This window comes from Lepisosteus oculatus, unplaced genomic scaffold, assembly GCF_040954835.1.
Source record: "Lepisosteus oculatus isolate fLepOcu1 unplaced genomic scaffold, fLepOcu1.hap2 HAP2_SCAFFOLD_39, whole genome shotgun sequence".
NCBI classification, from domain to species: Eukaryota; Metazoa; Chordata; class Actinopteri; order Semionotiformes; family Lepisosteidae; genus Lepisosteus; species Lepisosteus oculatus.
Genome location: NW_027167923.1, coordinates 606,962 through 621,773, shown reverse-complemented (window position 1 = coordinate 621,773; position 14,812 = coordinate 606,962). Strand labels below are relative to the sequence as shown.

General features: G+C 49.1%; 5 non-coding genes across 5 annotated transcripts; 1 reads left to right on the top strand and 4 right to left on the bottom strand.

Annotated features, from left to right (window-relative positions):
* Positions 1 to 1,842: 1,842 nt before the first annotated feature.
* Positions 1,843 to 1,925, bottom strand: trnal-cag (transfer RNA leucine (anticodon CAG)). Its single transcript has one exon. It is a non-coding gene; the product is annotated as a tRNA-Leu (tRNA).
* A 4,032-nt stretch (positions 1,926 to 5,957) lies between these two features.
* On the bottom strand, positions 5,958 to 6,040 carry trnal-cag (transfer RNA leucine (anticodon CAG)). The gene has a single exon. It is a non-coding gene; the product is annotated as a tRNA-Leu (tRNA).
* A 4,032-nt stretch (positions 6,041 to 10,072) lies between these two features.
* trnal-cag (transfer RNA leucine (anticodon CAG)) lies at positions 10,073 to 10,155 on the bottom strand. The gene has a single exon. It is a non-coding gene; the product is annotated as a tRNA-Leu (tRNA).
* A 1,167-nt stretch (positions 10,156 to 11,322) lies between these two features.
* On the top strand, positions 11,323 to 11,395 carry trnak-cuu (transfer RNA lysine (anticodon CUU)). Its single transcript has one exon. It is a non-coding gene; the product is annotated as a tRNA-Lys (tRNA).
* A 2,792-nt stretch (positions 11,396 to 14,187) lies between these two features.
* trnal-cag (transfer RNA leucine (anticodon CAG)) lies at positions 14,188 to 14,270 on the bottom strand. The gene has a single exon. It is a non-coding gene; the product is annotated as a tRNA-Leu (tRNA).
* Positions 14,271 to 14,812: the final 542 nt, after the last annotated feature.

The window sequence follows — 14,812 nt, the reverse complement described above, 5'->3', positions numbered from 1 at the left end:
ATGGAAAGCTTTTCAAGTCTGGCATCGACACGCACCTTTCCTGAAACGTCCAAAGGGTGAATGCTTCGCAAAGAAATCCAGTCTACCTTCAGGGGGCATGATGTTGAAATCGGAATGAGCCCTGGGTGGGCTTGAAGCAGCAGCTGTTCAGTTAACAGCTGCACAGAAACGCACCCCGCTTGCTTTGTATCATTCGCAAGTTTGTGGTTAAAGAGTAAAAAAGGCTGGAATTCTTCTGATAGCCGGCAGGATTTCTTCTGCACTCACCCAGAAAAGCCAAGAATTGTATTTCATCTTTCGCAAGCTGTATTTTCCAGGAGGAGAATGAATACTTGCATTAAACTGAATCAAGCCGACAGAGACGCACAGCCGTTGTTTTTCTCCATGGGAAGTTTTTCGTTAAGGAAAAACACCGTTGTCATTTTCTTGCCAGCCGGCGGTATTTCTTGTGCAGCGATGAGCCCGATTTGTATTTCGTATTTCGCAAGTTGTGTGAATTTCTTGAAGTTGAAAGTGAATTCGCTCCAGAAAAGAAATGTCCAGTCGCATGAAAGCCGTGGCTGTTTGTTAAACCGCAGGACAGGACAGCTTGCGTTCTGTTTCTCATGGCGTTCGCAAAGGCGATTCCTGCCTTTAAAACTGCTGTGTCTGCGACTGAAAGTGGCGTGTGTCGCAGCTTCTAAAGTCTTGTTGACGCTCCTCGATGTTGCTTTCTCTCTGCCTAAGGAAGTTCGATTGTCGCGTCGGAAGGAGGAGACCTAATCCTTCCAGCTTTAAGCCACCCTTCAGTCTTCTGAAGGGTGTCCGAGTGCTAGCATGTCATTTGGCTTTTTTGGGGGGGAAACGGAGAGCGACATTGAAAAAGGTTACCGCCGCCGCCTCGCCCTCCGTGTTAAATGATCGCAAGCCGGCGGCGGCGGCGCTCCCTGTAGTCGTGGCCGAGCGGTTAAGGCGAAGGGCTAGAAAGCCATTGGGGACTCCCCGCGTCGGCTCGAATCCTGCCGACTACGGCGCCCTTCTCCTGTCGCTTCGGCCTGCCCAGAAAAAGGCGGAGTGCCGTTTCTCTCTTCCTGCTTCTTGTACAAACGCTTAATCGCTTGGACCTGCTGCCTTGGAAGTAATGTCTTTAACATCCACCAGTGACATTTCACAGCTGGAAGCACACAGCCACGCTTTTGGCATTGGCATGTCTTGCGCCCTACTTCCAGCCTTTGAAGACCTAATTATTCAAACTGAAAGAACCGGCTGAATGAGTGTTTGCAGTGCACCAGGAGGACCAGGGACCATAGCATTGGAGGGGTGAGGATGGCGGAGATGGAAACGTTTTCATGCGCTCCTCTGGGAGGAATGAAAAGAAAAGACGAAACCGGAAACAGTAGTAGCCGCAAGAGGAAGTGTCTTCAAGCGCCAAGCAAGCGCTCCTCGTTAGTATAGTGGTGCGTATCCCCGCCTGTCACGTGGGAGACCAGGGATGGATTGCTTGACGGCGAGCCAGGTTGCTTTTCTCCCATCAGATTCCAACCGCTAATGCTAACGCAGTGTGTGGGAGCTTACATGCTTTTCCTTTCCCGTCTTTTTCGGACGACTATTCCAAAGGGGTAACCTGAAGGAATAGGGGCCTGAAGACACGAGGCATTCTTAAACCAGCACTGGGCTGCACGGCCTTCTGTTGTGATCAGGTTATATTCGAGTGAAAAAGCCAGAGCATCCGCTTCCATCCTATGGAGCACGAGCTAAATCGGAAGAGGCAGGGGATACACCTACGCCTATCGGCGCACGTTCCCTGCGTCAGGCTGCTTCACCCATTTGCACCCGACTGGAGACGGCACTGAGCAAGCTTTTTGTCAGGAGTGGGATTCGAACCCACGCCTCCAGGGGAGACTGCGACCTGAACGCAGCGCCTTAGACCGCTCGGCCATCCTGACGCTGGCCCCTAATCCCGGGGCGGTCTGATGAGCCACCGCGATCCCACTACGCTCCTCGAGTATCGCACTGTTATTAATACTACATTGTGACTCCAGCATTAAAATGTTTGGAAAATGTGTCGGCTTTTATAATCCAGTGTAGAGCAGCATGTGATGATTTGTGCTACAACACCAAGCGCTCAAAGTGACGTCTGCGTTTGTCGTTGAAACTTTCAACTCTTTCATCACTTATGTAGGAAATAAAAAGAGCAGTTGTGCGCCACGCGCAGAGCGGCCGTCAGCAGAGTGGCGCAGCGGAAGCGTGCTGGGCCCATAACCCAGAGGTCGATGGATCGAAACCATCCTCTGCTACGTGTGTCCTATGCATGATTCATAATCATGCCATTGGGTTAGCAAAGTGCCTTCAAATAGTCTGCATCTCCCTTTCTTTAAGTTCTGTCCTGAGTTTCTCTCTCGTGTGTGTTTGTGCAAGCTTGACACTTGCGGGACTCTTTAATCTTCACCAATACGGAGATGACCAAATGTGTCTTCGGTTGTTCTGAGGTCTTTGATAGTTTCTTCGAATGCTTCAACTGAACCTCGAAATCGAAGCAGTTATGTTTATATTGATTTCTCGCGTTAATCATTACGAACCAGGAACAGCCAGCACACTCGGTCGCATTAGTAATTATGTCACGTCTCTACTTAGCAGAGCATTCAAAGGCCCACTGGAAGTAGTAAAGCACTAAAACACTGCAAAACTGAACTCGGGAAAATCATACTGGGAGCTCTGAGCGATGTCTGCATCCAAGCCATCCAATACGGACTCTGAAACCTTGGAATATCAACACTATGATGCGCTACCTTTTACCTGGAGCAAAACGATGGAATTAGAAGAATGCTTACCGCAGGATACAACTGTGCCGCTGTTATTTGGAGCACGGTTTTCACTTGCATGAAAACTACAGCAGAACGTTGAAGGATGATCACTGAGAAGTCCACAATGCTGAGGAGATTGTAGGTCGTACATTTCAATGATTACTGACATTTGCGCTGCTGGAGGTACAGTAATCAACAAAGAACAGGGTGTGCTACTCTCGAATCCGGTCAGCACATGATGAAAAGCCAGGAAGAATACCTTGTCAAATTGCCGTCAATAGGGACAAGTTAACCACCTGCGCCACCGGCACCCGGCTAGCTCAGTCGGTAGAGCATGAGACTCTTAATCTCAGGGTCGTGGGTTCGAGCCCCACGTTGGGCGGTGCCCGTCTCCTTATTAACAAAGTTTCCCGCTCATCCTTGAACCTCTTACACCTCGATGGTACCGAGCACTGCGTTTTAATGCACAGGTGTGATCAAACTGAGATGAAAAGGGCGTATCTAGCTCCTTGCCCGAGAGATAAATCAAAGGTTCCGCAGATAATCCCTTGGCTCCGGTCACCCGGACGCAGATAGGAGCTGCAGCCATCATAACTTGTATGAAAACTAAGAAGAGCTCCTGTCTATTTACAGTTTCATTTACTCTAGCGTTTCCTTAAACATTGCGTGTACGAAGGCTAAGAAATTGGAGAGCTATTCTAATACAATAACTATTAGGAATCTTTTCGCCATAACAGTTTCACTGTGATTTTGCAGGTAACACGTACGTTGGGAAAACATTTTGAACGCGATCAATAACCGCACTGGAAAAATGTGGGAAAGAAAGGGCGAAAAGCGACTCTTCAACATGTGGAAATATCTTCCTGAGCGGAGCCCTCTTCTCGAAGCTCAACACTCTGCAAGAGTCACTTCTCCCAACTTGCGCCCGCAGGTTTCCGTAGTGTGCCTGCAAAGAGCCATCCGCTTGAGACAGGCGCACCTCCCGATTTCATTGAACTAAGCTAGATGCACAATTTCTAATGCAGCCTTCATCACAATAGACAGTTCATTTCTCGAAAGCTTGTCATGTAAAAAAAGGAAACAAAGAACGAAAACGTATAGCTGACAATCTTCTGAAGCTGCAGATTCAGCTTTGGGGAAATGGACATTTTATGTATGCAGATGCTTTTCAAGCGCTGGTTTTAGAACGTCGCTGTGCTTCCAGCATCCTTTTCAGCCTTCTAAACTGGCTACCGAGGTGGCGATCACTTTGTAAAGCGGTTGAGAGGCCGGAGCTGCTCAAACCGCTCTTGCCGTTTCCCATCAATCAAAAGCACTATGTTGTTTCTTTGTATGGAAAGCTTTTCAAGTCTGGCATCGACACGCACCTTTCCTGAAACGTCCAAAGGGTGAATGCTTCGCAAAGAAATCCAGTCTACCTTCAGGGGGCATGATGTTGAAATCGGAATGAGCCCTGGGTGGGCTTGAAGCAGCAGCTGTTCAGTTAACAGCTGCACAGAAACGCACCCCGCTTGCTTTGTATCATTCGCAAGTTTGTGGTTAAAGAGTAAAAAAGGCTGGAATTCTTCTGATAGCCGGCAGGATTTCTTCTGCACTCACCCAGAAAAGCCAAGAATTGTATTTCATCTTTCGCAAGCTGTATTTTCCAGGAGGAGAATGAATACTTGCATTAAACTGAATCAAGCCGACAGAGACGCACAGCCGTTGTTTTTCTCCATGGGAAGTTTTTCGTTAAGGAAAAACACCGTTGTCATTTTCTTGCCAGCCGGCGGTATTTCTTGTGCAGCGATGAGCCCGATTTGTATTTCGTATTTCGCAAGTTGTGTGAATTTCTTGAAGTTGAAAGTGAATTCGCTCCAGAAAAGAAATGTCCAGTCGCATGAAAGCCGTGGCTGTTTGTTAAACCGCAGGACAGGACAGCTTGCGTTCTGTTTCTCATGGCGTTCGCAAAGGCGATTCCTGCCTTTAAAACTGCTGTGTCTGCGACTGAAAGTGGCGTGTGTCGCAGCTTCTAAAGTCTTGTTGACGCTCCTCGATGTTGCTTTCTCTCTGCCTAAGGAAGTTCGATTGTCGCGTCGGAAGGAGGAGACCTAATCCTTCCAGCTTTAAGCCACCCTTCAGTCTTCTGAAGGGTGTCCGAGTGCTAGCATGTCATTTGGCTTTTTTGGGGGGGAAACGGAGAGCGACATTGAAAAAGGTTACCGCCGCCGCCTCGCCCTCCGTGTTAAATGATCGCAAGCCGGCGGCGGCGGCGCTCCCTGTAGTCGTGGCCGAGCGGTTAAGGCGAAGGGCTAGAAAGCCATTGGGGACTCCCCGCGTCGGCTCGAATCCTGCCGACTACGGCGCCCTTCTCCTGTCGCTTCGGCCTGCCCAGAAAAAGGCGGAGTGCCGTTTCTCTCTTCCTGCTTCTTGTACAAACGCTTAATCGCTTGGACCTGCTGCCTTGGAAGTAATGTCTTTAACATCCACCAGTGACATTTCACAGCTGGAAGCACACAGCCACGCTTTTGGCATTGGCATGTCTTGCGCCCTACTTCCAGCCTTTGAAGACCTAATTATTCAAACTGAAAGAACCGGCTGAATGAGTGTTTGCAGTGCACCAGGAGGACCAGGGACCATAGCATTGGAGGGGTGAGGATGGCGGAGATGGAAACGTTTTCATGCGCTCCTCTGGGAGGAATGAAAAGAAAAGACGAAACCGGAAACAGTAGTAGCCGCAAGAGGAAGTGTCTTCAAGCGCCAAGCAAGCGCTCCTCGTTAGTATAGTGGTGCGTATCCCCGCCTGTCACGTGGGAGACCAGGGATGGATTGCTTGACGGCGAGCCAGGTTGCTTTTCTCCCATCAGATTCCAACCGCTAATGCTAACGCAGTGTGTGGGAGCTTACATGCTTTTCCTTTCCCGTCTTTTTCGGACGACTATTCCAAAGGGGTAACCTGAAGGAATAGGGGCCTGAAGACACGAGGCATTCTTAAACCAGCACTGGGCTGCACGGCCTTCTGTTGTGATCAGGTTATATTCGAGTGAAAAAGCCAGAGCATCCGCTTCCATCCTATGGAGCACGAGCTAAATCGGAAGAGGCAGGGGATACACCTACGCCTATCGGCGCACGTTCCCTGCGTCAGGCTGCTTCACCCATTTGCACCCGACTGGAGACGGCACTGAGCAAGCTTTTTGTCAGGAGTGGGATTCGAACCCACGCCTCCAGGGGAGACTGCGACCTGAACGCAGCGCCTTAGACCGCTCGGCCATCCTGACGCTGGCCCCTAATCCCGGGGCGGTCTGATGAGCCACCGCGATCCCACTACGCTCCTCGAGTATCGCACTGTTATTAATACTACATTGTGACTCCAGCATTAAAATGTTTGGAAAATGTGTCGGCTTTTATAATCCAGTGTAGAGCAGCATGTGATGATTTGTGCTACAACACCAAGCGCTCAAAGTGACGTCTGCGTTTGTCGTTGAAACTTTCAACTCTTTCATCACTTATGTAGGAAATAAAAAGAGCAGTTGTGCGCCACGCGCAGAGCGGCCGTCAGCAGAGTGGCGCAGCGGAAGCGTGCTGGGCCCATAACCCAGAGGTCGATGGATCGAAACCATCCTCTGCTACGTGTGTCCTATGCATGATTCATAATCATGCCATTGGGTTAGCAAAGTGCCTTCAAATAGTCTGCATCTCCCTTTCTTTAAGTTCTGTCCTGAGTTTCTCTCTCGTGTGTGTTTGTGCAAGCTTGACACTTGCGGGACTCTTTAATCTTCACCAATACGGAGATGACCAAATGTGTCTTCGGTTGTTCTGAGGTCTTTGATAGTTTCTTCGAATGCTTCAACTGAACCTCGAAATCGAAGCAGTTATGTTTATATTGATTTCTCGCGTTAATCATTACGAACCAGGAACAGCCAGCACACTCGGTCGCATTAGTAATTATGTCACGTCTCTACTTAGCAGAGCATTCAAAGGCCCACTGGAAGTAGTAAAGCACTAAAACACTGCAAAACTGAACTCGGGAAAATCATACTGGGAGCTCTGAGCGATGTCTGCATCCAAGCCATCCAATACGGACTCTGAAACCTTGGAATATCAACACTATGATGCGCTACCTTTTACCTGGAGCAAAACGATGGAATTAGAAGAATGCTTACCGCAGGATACAACTGTGCCGCTGTTATTTGGAGCACGGTTTTCACTTGCATGAAAACTACAGCAGAACGTTGAAGGATGATCACTGAGAAGTCCACAATGCTGAGGAGATTGTAGGTCGTACATTTCAATGATTACTGACATTTGCGCTGCTGGAGGTACAGTAATCAACAAAGAACAGGGTGTGCTACTCTCGAATCCGGTCAGCACATGATGAAAAGCCAGGAAGAATACCTTGTCAAATTGCCGTCAATAGGGACAAGTTAACCACCTGCGCCACCGGCACCCGGCTAGCTCAGTCGGTAGAGCATGAGACTCTTAATCTCAGGGTCGTGGGTTCGAGCCCCACGTTGGGCGGTGCCCGTCTCCTTATTAACAAAGTTTCCCGCTCATCCTTGAACCTCTTACACCTCGATGGTACCGAGCACTGCGTTTTAATGCACAGGTGTGATCAAACTGAGATGAAAAGGGCGTATCTAGCTCCTTGCCCGAGAGATAAATCAAAGGTTCCGCAGATAATCCCTTGGCTCCGGTCACCCGGACGCAGATAGGAGCTGCAGCCATCATAACTTGTATGAAAACTAAGAAGAGCTCCTGTCTATTTACAGTTTCATTTACTCTAGCGTTTCCTTAAACATTGCGTGTACGAAGGCTAAGAAATTGGAGAGCTATTCTAATACAATAACTATTAGGAATCTTTTCGGCATAACAGTTTCACTGTGATTTTGCAGGTAACACGTACGTTGGGAAAACATTTTGAACGCGATCAATAACCGCACTGGAAAAATGTGGGAAAGAAAGGGCGAAAAGCGACTCTTCAACATGTGGAAATATCTTCCTGAGCGGAGCCCTCTTCTCGAAGCTCAACACTCTGCAAGAGTCACTTCTCCCAACTTGCGCCCGCAGGTTTCCGTAGTGTGCCTGCAACGAGCCATCCGCTTGAGACAGGCGCACCTCCCGATTTCATTGAACTAAGCTAGATGCACAATTTCTAATGCAGCCTTCATCACAATAGACAGTTCATTTCTCGAAAGCTTGTCATGTAAAAAAAGGAAACAAAGAACGAAAACGTATAGCTGACAATCTTCTGAAGCTGCAGATTCAGCTTTGGGGAAATGGACATTTTATGTATGCAGATGCTTTTCAAGCGCTGGTTTTAGAACGTCGCTGTGCTTCCAGCATCCTTTTCAGCCTTCTAAACTGGCTACCGAGGTGGCGATCACTTTGTAAAGCGGTTGAGAGGCCGGAGCTGCTCAAACCGCTCTTGCCGTTTCCCATCAATCAAAAGCACTATGTTGTTTCTTTGTATGGAAAGCTTTTCAAGTCTGGCATCGACACGCACCTTTCCTGAAACGTCCAAAGGGTGAATGCTTCGCAAAGAAATCCAGTCTACCTTCAGGGGGCATGATGTTGAAATCGGAATGAGCCCTGGGTGGGCTTGAAGCAGCAGCTGTTCAGTTAACAGCTGCACAGAAACGCACCCCGCTTGCTTTGTATCATTCGCAAGTTTGTGGTTAAAGAGTAAAAAAGGCTGGAATTCTTCTGCCAGCCGGCAGGATTTCTTCTGCACTCACCCAGAAAAGCCAAGAATTGTATTTCATCTTTCGCAAGCTGTATTTTCCAGGAGGAGAATGAATACTTGCATTAAACTGAATCAAGCCGACAGAGACGCACAGCCGTTGTTTTTCTCCATGGGAAGTTTTTCGTTAAGGAAAAACACCGTTGTCATTTTCTTGCCAGCCGGCGGTATTTCTTGTGCAGCGATGAGCCCGATTTGTATTTCGTATTTCGCAAGTTGTGTGAATTTCTTGAAGTTGAAAGTGAATTCGCTCCAGAAAAGAAATGTCCAGTCGCATGAAAGCCGTGGCTGTTTGTTAAACCGCAGGACAGGACAGCTTGCGTTCTGTTTCTCATGGCGTTCGCAAAGGCGATTCCTGCCTTTAAAACTGCTGTGTCTGCGACTGAAAGTGGCGTGTGTCGCAGCTTCTAAAGTCTTGTTGACGCTCCTCGATGTTGCTTTCTCTCTGCCTAAGGAAGTTCGATTGTCGCGTCGGAACGGGGAGACCTAATCCTTCCAGCCTTAAGCCACCCTTCAGTCTTCTGAAGGGTGTCCGAGTGCTAGCATGTCATTTGGCTTTTTCGGGGGGGAAACGGAGAGCGACATTGAAAAAGGTTACCGCCGCCGCCTCGCCCTCCGTGTTAAATGATCGCAAGCCGGCGGCGGCGGCGCTCCCTGTAGTCGTGGCCGAGCGGTTAAGGCGAAGGGCTAGAAAGCCATTGGGGACTCCCTGCGTCGGCTCGAATCCTGCCGACTACGGCGCCCTTCTCCTGTCGCTTCGGCCTGCCCAGAAAAAGGCGGAGTGCCGTTTCTCTCTTCCTGCTTCTTGTACAAACGCTTAATCGCTTGGACCTGCTGCCTTGGAAGTAATGTCTTTAACATCCACCAGTGACATTTCACAGCTGGAAGCACACAGCCACGCTTTTGGCATTGGCATGTCTTGCGCCCTACTTCCAGCCTTTGAAGACCTAATTATTCAAACTGAAAGAACCGGCTGAATGAGTGTTTGCAGTGCACCAGGAGGAGCAGGGACCATAGCATTGGAGGGGTGAGGATGGCGGAGATGGAAACGTTTTCATGCGCTCCTCTGGGAGGAATGAAAAGAAAAGACGAAACCGGAAACAGTAGTAGCCGCAAGAGGAAGTGTCTTCAAGCGCCAAGCAAGCGCTCCTCGTTAGTATAGTGGTGCGTATCCCCGCCTGTCACGTGGGAGACCAGGGATGGATTGCTTGACGGCGAGCCAGGTTGCTTTTCTCCCATCAGATTCCAACCGCTAATGCTAACGCAGTGTGTGGGAGCTTACATGCTTTTCCTTTCCCGTCTTTTTCGGACGACTATTCCAAAGGGGTAACCTGAAGGAATAGGGGCCTGAAGACACGAGGCATTCTTAAACCAGCACTGGGCTGCACGGCCTTCTGTTGTGATCAGGTTATATTCGAGTCAAAAAGCCAGAGCATCCGCTTCCATCCTATGGAGCACGAGCTAAATCGGAAGAGGCAGGGGATACACCTACGCCTATCGGCGCACGTTCCCTGCGTCAGGCTGCTTCACCCATTTGCACCCGACTGGAGACGGCACTGAGCAAGCTTTTTGTCAGGAGTGGGATTCGAACCCACGCCTCCAGGGGAGACTGCGACCTGAACGCAGCGCCTTAGACCGCTCGGCCATCCTGACGCTGGCCCCTAATCCCGGGGCGGTCTGATGAGCCACCGCGATCCCACTACGCTCCTCGAGTATCGCACTGTTATTAATACTACATTGTGACTCCAGCATTAAAATGTTTGGAAAATGTGTCGGCTTTTATAATCCAGTGTAGAGCAGCATGTGATGATTTGTGCTACAACACCAAGCGCTCAAAGTGACGTCTGCGTTTGTCGTTGAAACTTTCAACTCTTTCATCACTTATGTAGGAAATAAAAAGAGCAGTTGTGCGCCACGCGCAGAGCGGCCGTCAGCAGAGTGGCGCAGCGGAAGCGTGCTGGGCCCATAACCCAGAGGTCGATGGATCGAAACCATCCTCTGCTACGTGTGTCCTATGCATGATTCATAATCATGCCATTGGGTTAGCAAAGTGCCTTCAAATAGTCTGCATCTCCCTTTCTTTAAGTTCTGTCCTGAGTTTCTCTCTCGTGTGTGTTTGTGCAAGCTTGACACTTGCGGGACTCTTTAATCTTCACCAATACGGAGATGACCAAATGTGTCTTCGGTTGTTCTGAGGTCTTTGATAGTTTCTTCGAATGCTTCAACTGAACCTCGAAATCGAAGCAGTTATGTTTATATTGATTTCTCGCGTTAATCATTACGAACCAGGAACAGCCAGCACACTCGGTCGCATTAGTAATTATGTCACGTCTCTACTTAGCAGAGCATTCAAAGGCCCACTGGAAGTAGTAAAGCACTAAAACACTGCAAAACTGAACTCGGGAAAATCATACTGGGAGCTCTGAGCGATGTCTGCATCCAAGCCATCCAATACGGACTCTGAAACCTTGGAATATCAACACTATGATGCGCTACCTTTTACCTGGAGCAAAACGATGGAATTAGAAGAATGCTTACCGCAGGATACAACTGTGCCGCTGTTATTTGGAGCACGGTTTTCACTTGCATGAAAACTACAGCAGAACGTTGAAGGATGATCACTGAGAAGTCCACAATGCTGAGGAGATTGTAGGTCGTACATTTCAATGATTACTGACATTTGCGCTGCTGGAGGTACAGTAATCAACAAAGAACAGGGTGTGCTACTCTCGAATCCGGTCAGCACATGATGAAAAGCCAGGAAGTATACCTTGTCAAATTGCCGTCAACAGGGACAAGTTAACCACCTGCGCCACCGGCGCCCGGCTAGCTCAGTCGGTAGAGCATGAGACTCTTAATCTCAGGGTCGTGGGTTCGAGCCCCACGTTGGGCGGTGCCCGTCTCCTTATTAACAAAGTTTCCCGCTCATCCTTGAACCTCTTACACCTCGATGGTACCGAGCACTGCGTTTTAATGCACAGGTGTGATCAAACTGAGATGAAAAGGGCGTATCTAGCTCCTTGCCCGAGAGATAAATCAAAGGTTCCGCAGATAATCCCTTGGCTCCGGTCACCCGGACGCAGATAGGAGCTGCAGCCATCATAACTTGTATGAAAACTAAGAAGAGCTCCTGTCTATTTACAGTTTCATTTACTCTAGCGTTTCCTTAAACATTGCGTGTACGAAGGCTAAGAAATTGGAGAGCTATTCTAATACAATAACTATTAGGAATCTTTTCGCCATAACAGTTTCACTGTGATTTTGCAGGTAACACGTACGTTGGGAAAACATTTTGAACGCGATCAATAACCGCACTGGAAAAATGTGGGAAAGAAAGGGCGAAAAGCGACTCTTCAACATGTGGAAATATCTTCCTGAGCGGAGCCCTCTTCTCGAAGCTCAACACTCTGCAAGAGTCACTTCTCCCAACTTGCGCCCGCAGGTTTCCGTAGTGTGCCTGCAAAGAGCCATCCGCTTGAGACAGGCGCACCTCCCGATTTCATTGAACTAAGCTAGATGCACAATTTCTAATGCAGCCTTCATCACAATAGACAGTTCATTTCTCGAAAGCTTGTCATGTAAAAAAAGGAAACAAAGAACGAAAACGTATAGCTGACAATCTTCTGAAGCTGCAGATTCAGCTTTGGGGAAATGGACATTTTATGTATGCAGATGCTTTTCAAGCGCTGGTTTTAGAACGTCGCTGTGCTTCCAGCATCCTTTTCAGCCTTCTAAACTGGCTACCGAGGTGGCGATCACTTTGTAAAGCGGTTGAGAGGCCGGAGCTGCTCAAACCGCTCTTGCCGTTTCCCATCAATCAAAAGCACTATGTTGTTTCTTTGTATGGAAAGCTTTTCAAGTCTGGCATCGACACGCACCTTTCCTGAAACGTCCAAAGGGTGAATGCTTCGCAAAGAAATCCAGTCTACCTTCAGGGGGCATGATGTTGAAATCGGAATGAGCCCTGGGTGGGCTTGAAGCAGCAGCTGTTCAGTTAACAGCTGCACAGAAACGCACCCCGCTTGCTTTGTATCATTCGCAAGTTTCTGGTTAAAGAGTAAAAAAGGCTGGAATTCTTCTGCCAGCCGGCAGGATTTCTTCTGCACTCACCCAGAAAAGCCAAGAATTGTATTTCATCTTTCGCAAGCTGTATTTTCCAGGAGGAGAATGAATACTTGCATTAAACTGAATCAAGCCGACAGAGACGCACAGCCGTTGTTTTTCTCCATGGGAAGTTTTTCGTTAAGGAAAAACACCGTTGTCATTTTCTTGCCAGCCGGCGGTATTTCTTGTGCAGCGATGAGCCCGATTTGTATTTCGTATTTCGCAAGTTGTGTGAATTTCTTGAAGTTGAAAGTGAATTCGCTCCAGAAAAGAAATGTCCAGTCGCATGAAAGCCGTGGCTGTTTGTTAAACCGCAGGACAGGACAGCTTGCGTTCTGTTTCTCATGGCGTTCGCAAAGGCGATTCCTGCCTTTAAAACTGCTGTGTCTGCGACTGAAAGTGGCGTGTGTCGCAGCTTCTAAAGTCTTGTTGACGCTCCTCGATGTTGCTTTCTCTCTGCCTAAGGAAGTTCGATTGTCGCGTCGGAACGGGGAGACCTAATCCTTCCAGCTTTAAGCCACCCTTCAGTCTTCTGAAGGGTGTCCGAGTGCTAGCATGTGATTTGGCTTTTTTGGGGGGGAAACGGAGAGCGACATTGAAAAAGGTTACCGCCGCCGCCTCGCCCTCCGTGTTAAATGATCGCAAGCCGGCGGCGGCGGCGCTCCCTGTAGTCGTGGCCGAGCGGTTAAGGCGAAGGGCTAGAAAGCCATTGGGGACTCCCCGCGTCGGCTCGAATCCTGCCGACTACGGCGCCCTTCTCCTGTCGCTTCGGCCTGCCCAGAAAAAGGCGGAGTGCCGTTTCTCTCTTCCTGCTTCTTGTACAAACGCTTAATCGCTTGGACCTGCTGCCTTGGAAGTAATGTCTTTAACATCCACCAGTGACATTTCACAGCTGGAAGCACACAGCCACGCTTTTGGCATTGGCATGTCTTGCGCCCTACTTCCAGCCTTTGAAGACCTAATTATTCAAACTGAAAGAACCGGCTGAATGAGTGTTTGCAGTGCACCAGGAGGAGCAGGGACCATAGCATTGGAGGGGTGAGGATGGCGGAGATGGAAACGTTTTCATGCGCTCCTCTGGGAGGAATGAAAAGAAAAGACGAAACCGGAAACAGTAGTAGCCGCAAGAGGAAGTGTCTTCAAGCGCCAAGCAAGCGCTCCTCGTTAGTATAGTGGTGCGTATCCCCGCCTGTCACGTGGGAGACCAGGGATGGATTGCTTGACGGCGAGCCAGGTTGCTTTTCTCCCATCAGATTCCAACCGCTAATGCTAACGCAGTGTGTGGGAGCTTACATGCTTTTCCTTTCCCGTCTTTTTCGGACGACTATTCCAAAGGGGTAACCTGAAGGAATAGGGGCCTGAAGACACGAGGCATTCTTAAACCAGCACTGGGCTGCACGGCCTTCTGTTGTGATCAGGTTATATTCGAGTCAAAAAGCCAGAGCATCCGCTTCCATCCTATGGAGCACGAGCTAAATCGGAAGAGGCAGGGGATACACCTACGCCTATCGGCGCACGTTCCCTGCGTCAGGCTGCTTCACCCATTTGCACCCGACTGGAGACGGCACTGAGCAAGCTTTTTGTCAGGAGTGGGATTCGAACCCACGCCTCCAGGGGAGACTGCGACCTGAACGCAGCGCCTTAGACCGCTCGGCCATCCTGACGCTGGCCCCTAATCCCGGGGCGGTCTGATGAGCCACCGCGATCCCACTACGCTCCTCGAGTATCGCACTGTTATTAATACTACATTGTGACTCCAGCATTAAAATGTTTGGAAAATGTGTCGGCTTTTATAATCCAGTGTAGAGCAGCATGTGATGATTTGTGCTACAACACCAAGCGCTCAAAGTGACGTCTGCGTTTGTCGTTGAAACTTTCAACTCTTTCATCACTTATGTAGGAAATAAAAAGAGCAGTTGTGCGCCACGCGCAGAGCGGCCGTCAGCAGAGTGGCGCAGCGGAAGCGTGCTGGGCCCATAACCCAGAGGTCGATGGATCGAAACCATCCTCTGCTACGTGTGTCCTATGCATGATTCATAATCATGCCATTGGGTTAGCAAAGTGCCTTCAAATAGTCTGCATCTCCCTTTCTTTAAGTTCTGTCCTGAGTTTCTCTCTCGTGTGTGTTTGTGCAAGCTTGACACTTGCGGGACTCTTTAATCTTCACCAATACGGAGATGACCAAATGTGTCTTCGGTTGTTCTGA